Source organism: Anopheles marshallii, assembly GCF_943734725.1.
Source record: "Anopheles marshallii chromosome X unlocalized genomic scaffold, idAnoMarsDA_429_01 X_unloc_21, whole genome shotgun sequence".
NCBI lineage: Eukaryota > Metazoa > Arthropoda > Insecta > Diptera > Culicidae > Anopheles > Anopheles marshallii.
The window spans coordinates 55,497-62,500 of record NW_026525791.1 but is presented as its reverse complement, the minus strand read 5'-3'; positions in this window follow the sequence as shown (position 1 = coordinate 62,500).

Here is a 7,004-nt window from a genome sequence, read left to right as displayed (position 1 = left end):
TCATTACAACCGCGGCAATTAATTAATTCTTTCGCTCATCCTTAACATTCCTTTCAACCAAATCAAGCAAACTATTTATCTTGTAACCGCCTTCAGCAAAATCGACTTTCTATTAAAATTCACAGCGACAGAATACAGTGATCTCGTGTAACTCAGTGTGTTGTGCAGTGTAGTACAAGTGGGAGGCTTCCGCGTTTGTTGATTACCATTGATTAATTGTCTTCTACAATTTAATACGGATTATCGACAAACGGCGTAGAGGCCACAAATTGGTACGGCCTTCAGCCAAACCAGTCCCATCTTGAAAGTGCAGTGCCGCGTCGACAGCATACAGTGATCTTGTGTAGCGCAGTGTAATAAAAGTGGGAGGCTTCCGCGTTCGTTGATTACCATTGATTAATTGTCTTCTACAATTTAATACGGATTATCGACAAACGGCGTAGAGGCCAAAAATTGGTACGGCCTTCAGCCAAACCAGTCCCATCTTGAAAGTGTAGTGCCGTGTTTTTTGCGTGTGTGTTTGTACTCCAGAGCGCTGTTTCGTCCGACTGCGAGAAGATTTATTCATCGAGCAACGAAGCATCCTCCCAACGCTAACACCTCATCAAACCGGCAAATATTTAGATAATAAGATAGTTTAAATTAAAATAGATTATCGTAGACCCTCGAGCAGAATCCTCTTAATCTTGCATACTAAAGCTTAAAATCTTCCCAAATAATCCCAACCGACCGTTAACGGCTATTCAAATCAGGCACCCCCCTTTCAAAATACCACACACACCACAGTTATTTTTTTCGCACCCTCTGGGCTATTCCAAGACGGGCAATTTTTATTTTTCGTTTTTCCCCTCGCACAAACTCCCACAAAATAATAATTTTACGTAACACACCCCGATTTCACCAATAGCCGTTCAACCCACAATACATTATCCATTTCCCTTTGGTTAATTTGCCACGTACGCCATAATTTTTTTCCGCACCTGCCGGGTTATCCCTATTCTCCATTTAAATTCTACCCCCGACCGCACCGTGTATTACCATTTGCTTTCCCCCGTGTTCGTATTCCTACGCTTACACACTGTACCTGCGGTATATTCCAAACCGAGGCGTAACATAGATAATTATTTTCACACCGGGCAATTCCCATCCTGCATTTAAATTCCACCCGCGACCGCATCGTGTATTTTCCATTGCCGTTCCTCCTATTCCATATTCTTCCCTCGCGCACCTGCGGAATATTACAATTCGAGGCGTAACTGAGTTGGTTATTCCATTCTCCACTTCTCACACTCCCACGTCTAAAATACTTTTACACATACTCGGTTTAACATTTTTCCAAGGCTCCGAAAGTCACGTACACCATAATTCCTCCTCAACAATCTCTCTCTCTTTCTATCCTCTCAAATATTGAAATTTTCTGAATAAACCCATTCATTCCTTGCCAATTAACCGATCTTCATTGTTGCCGTCGGCAATTTAATCACCCAATCAATCATTTTTCCGATTATTCTAATTCTTTCTATTGCCCCTTCCTCCTTTGCACTCCAATAAAACTTCCTATTATACAATTGAATAATACCTTAATTAAATTCCAACACTATTGTTCATTTTTTCCCCAGACGGCCTTTTATCGATCAAATATAACTTTCCCCGACGGCCTTCATTATTCCTGCTCTATTTGATCGTTGGTCGAATCAAATTATCATTTCTTAATCGTTCTTCTTCTTAATTAATTTCAAATTACTATTGCCGATTAAACTGTATTTCTATTTTATTGATAGAGCTTAAAATCTTCCCAAATAATCCCAACCGACCGTTAACGGCAATTCAAATCAGGCACCCCCTTTCAAAATACTACACACACCACAGTTATTTTTTCGCACCCTCTGGGCTATTCCAAGACGGACAATTTTATTATTCCTATTCCCCTTGCACAAACTCCCACAAAATAATAATTTTACGTAACACACCCCGATTTCACCAATAGCCGTTCAACCCACAATATATTATCCATTTCCCTTTGGTTAATTTGCCACGTACGCCATAATTATTTTCCGCACCTGCCGGGTTATCCCTATTCTCCATTTAAATTCTACCCCCGACCGCACCGTGTATTACCATTTGCTTTCCCCCGTGTTCGTATTCCTACGCTTACACACTGTACCTGCGGTATATTCCAAACCGAGGCGTAACATAGATAATTATTTTCACACCGGGCAATTCCCATCCTGCATTTAAATTCCACCCGCGATCGCATCGTGTATTTTCCATTGCCGTTCCTCCTATTCCATATTCTCCCCTCGCGCACCTGCAAAATATTACAATTCGAGGCGTAACTGAGTTGGTTATTCCATTCTCCACTTCTCACACTCCCACGTTTAAAATACTTTTACACATACCCGGTTTAACATTTTTCCTTGGCTCTAAAAGTCACGTACGCCATAATTTCTCCTCAACAATCTCTCTCTCTTTCTATCCTCTCAAATATTGAAATTTTCTGAATAAACCCATTCATTCCTTGCCAATTAACCGATCTTCTTTTTTGCCGACGGCAATTTAAACACCCGATCAATCATTTCCCGATTATTAATCAAACTTCCAATAATTCCTTCTATTGCCCCTTCCTCCTTTGCACTCCAATAAATCTTCCCCTTTATACAATTGAATTAAACCTAAATTAAATTCCAACACTGTTGCTCAATCCTTCCCCAGACGGCCTTTTATCGATCAAATATAACTTTTCCCTGACGGCCTTCATTATTCCAGCTCTATTTTATTTGATCGTTGGTCGAATTAAATAATCATTTCTTAATCGTTCTTCTTCTTAGTAAAAATTCAAATCACTATTGCCGATTAAAATTATAATTTTTACTATCGATAATCAACTTCCCCGACGGCCCTCGTAATCCATTCCATTTCCATCTTTATCCTTACATTTTATTCCTTTATATTCAATCTAATCGAGCAATTTAAATTATAATTACGTTGTCCTCTCGTTTCCCCGACGGCCTTTTGCAAATATTAATTTCACCTAACGGATAATTGCAATTCCTGACCTAGTCTATAAATCAGTTCCATTCCCCGATTATTTTATTCACATTACTCCTAATTATTCAATTAATTATTAATTAATTAATTGAATTAATAAATTAATTAATTAATTATTCCATCATCATAACGACTTATAAAAACCCTTTATCAAACCTTCCCTTGTAAACCTTGACAACTTCTCTTCATTTAAAATATCAATAAATCTTTCAGCTCATTTATTTCAATCAATCAGAATAAAAAAACAATTAACTTGCTTACTCCTGCACTCAACGGCCTTATCCCTCATAGTGCAACTTTCTACCGACGGCCTTTTTATTTTCTCTGATCTTGTATAACAAATCATTGGCAAATTAACCTTCCCATCCTTAATTAATTTTGTTCTATAAAACCCAATCATTACAAAATATTATCCACTACTATCCTATCATACTCCGACGACCCTCAAATCGCCTCAACAAATTTTCCCCGACGACCTTGCAATCCTCGGCACGATCACTTACCTTTGGTTCCGAATAATTTAATCACCTTTGTCTAATTCTAATCGATCTAATTTATTTAATCATTCCTTCGCATTCTTCTTTCCACTTTTAACGACCGCCCCAGTGCACGTACCTATCACACCAGCCAAAGACAATTCCCCGTCGGCCTTATATCGTACATAACATCACCTTTCACTCTCTCCTTTGTCACATAACATACGTTCCTCACAATCGCACTATCTCTTTTCCTCCTACATACTTTAGCTACGCATAAGAATTCCTTCTCTTCGCACATTCTTTCGCATTCCTCTTTCCACTTTTACGACCGCCCCAGCGCACGTACCTATTACACCAGCCAACGACAATTCACCGTCGGCCCAATATCGTACATAACATTACCTCTCACTCTCTCCTTTGTCACATAACATACGTTCCGCGCTATCCTTTTCCTCCTGCATACTTTAGCTACGCATAAGAATTCCTTCTCTTCGCACATTCTTTCGCATTCCTCTTTATACTTTTCACGACCGCCCCATCGCACGTACCTATTACACCAGCCAACGACAATCCCCCGTCGGCCTAATATCGTACATAATAGGACTTCTCACTCCTTCCTCTTTCACATAACATACGTTCCTACCATCACGCCATCCCCTTTCCTCTTCCTTTAAAATATCAATAAATCCTTCAGCCCATTTATTTCAATCAATCAGAATAAAAATCCAATTAATTTGCTCACTCCTGCACTCAACGGCCTTATCCCTCATAGTGCAACTTTCTACCGACGGCCTTTTTATTTTCTCTGATCTTGTATAACAAATCATTGGCAAATTAACCTTCCCATCCTTAATTAATTTTGTTCTATAAAATCCAATCATTACAAAATATTATTCACTACTATCCTATCATACTCCGACGATCCCCAAATCGCCTCAACAAATTTTCCCCGACGGCCTTGCAATCCTCGGCACGATCACTTACCTTTGGTTCCGAATAATTTAATCACCTTTATCTAATTCTAATCTATTTAATTTATTTAATCATTCCTTCGCATTCTTCTTTCCACTTTTAACGACCGCCCCAGTGCACGTACCTATTACACCAGCCAAAGACAATCCCCGTCGGCCCAATATCGTACATAACATCACCTCTCACTCTCTCCATTGTCACATAACATACGTTCCTCACAATCGCACTATCTCTTTTCCTCCTACATACTTTAGCCACGCATAAGAATTCCTTCTCTTCGCACATTCTTTCGCATTCCTCTTTCCACTTTTACGACCGCCCCAGCGCACGTACCTATTACACCAGCCAACGACAATTCCCCGTCGGCCCAATATCGTACATAACATTACCTCTCACTCTCTCCTTTGTCACATAACATACGTTCCGCGCTATCCTTTTCCTCCTGCATACTTTAGCTACGCATAAGAATTCCTTCTCTTCGCACATTCTTTCGCATTCCTCTTTATACTTTTCACGACCGCCCCATCGCACGTACCTATTACACCAGCCAACGACAATCCCCCGTCGGCCAAATATCGTACATAATAGGACTTCTCACTCCTTCCTCTTTCACATAACATACGTTCCTACCATCACGCCATCCCCTTTCCTCTTCCTTTAAAATATCAATAAATCCTTCAGCTCATTTATTTCAATCAATCAGAATAAAAATCCAATTAATTTGCTCACTCCTTCACTCAACGGCCTTATCCCTTATAGTGCAACTTTCTACCGACGGCCTTTTTATTTTCTCTGATCTTGTATAACAAATCATTGGCAAATTCACCTTCCCATCCTTAATTAATTTTGTTTTATAAAATCCAATCATTACAAAACATTATTCACTACTATCCTATCATACTCCGACGACCCTCAAATCGCCTCAACAAATTTTCCCCGACGACCTTGCAATCCTCGGCACGATCACTTACCTTTGGTTCCGAATAATTTAATCACCTTTGTCTAATTCTAATCGATCTAATTTATTTAATCATTCCTTCGCATTCTTCTTTCCACTTTTAACGACCGCCCCAGTGCACGTACCTATCACACCAGCCAAAGACAATTCCCCGTCGGCCTGATATCGTACATAACATCACCTTTCACTCTCTCCTTTGTCACATAACATACGTTCCTCACAATCGCACTATCTCTTTTCCTCCTACATACTTTAGCTACGCATAAGAATTCCTTCTCTTCGCACATCCTTTCACATTCCTCTTTCCACTTTTTACAACCGCCCCAGCGCGCGCACCTATTACACCAGCCAACGACAATTCCCCGTCGGCCCAATATCGTACATAACATTACCTCTCACTCTCTCCTTTGTCACATAACATACGTTCCTCACAATCGCGCTATCCTTTTTCCTCCTACATACTTTAGCCACGCATAAGAATTCCTTCTCTTCGCACATTCTTTCGCATTCCTCTTTATACTTTTCACGACCGCCCCATCGCACGCACCTATTACACCAGCCAACGACAATCCCCCGTCGGCCTAATATCGTACATAATAGGACTTCTCACTCCTTCCTCTTTCACATAACATACGTTCCTACCATCACGCCATCCCCTTTCCTCTTCCTTTAAAATATCAATAAATCCTTCAGCCCATTTATTTCAATCAATCAGAATAAAAATCCAATTAATTTGCTCACTCCTGCACTCAACGGCCTTATCCCTCATAGTGCAACTTTCTACCGACGGCCTTTTTATTTTCTCTGATCTTGTATAACAAATCATTGGCAAATTAACCTTCCCATCCTTAATTAATTTTGTTCTATAAAATCCAATCATTACAAAATATTATTCACTACTATCCTATCATACTCCGACGATCCCCAAATCGCCTCAACAAATTTTCCCCGACGGCCTTGCAATCCTCGGCACGATCACTTACCTTTGGTTCCGAATAATTTAATCACCTTTATCTAATTCTAATCTATTTAATTTATTTAATCATTCCTTCGCATTCTTCTTTCCACTTTTAACGACCGCCCCAGTGCACGTACCTATTACACCAGCCAAAGACAATCCCCGTCGGCCCAATATCGTACATAACATCACCTCTCACTCTCTCCATTGTCACATAACATACGTTCCTCACAATCGCACTATCTCTTTTCCTCCTACATACTTTAGCCACGCATAAGAATTCCTTCTCTTCGCACATTCTTTCGCATTCCTCTTTCCACTTTTACGACCGCCCCAGCGCACGTACCTATTACACCAGCCAACGACAATTCCCCGTCGGCCCAATATCGTACATAACATTACCTCTCACTCTCTCCTTTGTCACATAACATACGTTCCGCGCTATCCTTTTCCTCCTGCATACTTTAGCTACGCATAAGAATTCCTTCTCTTCGCACATTCTTTCGCATTCCTCTTTATACTTTTCACGACCGCCCCATCGCACGTACCTATTACACCAGCCAACGACAATCCCCCGTCGGCCAAATAT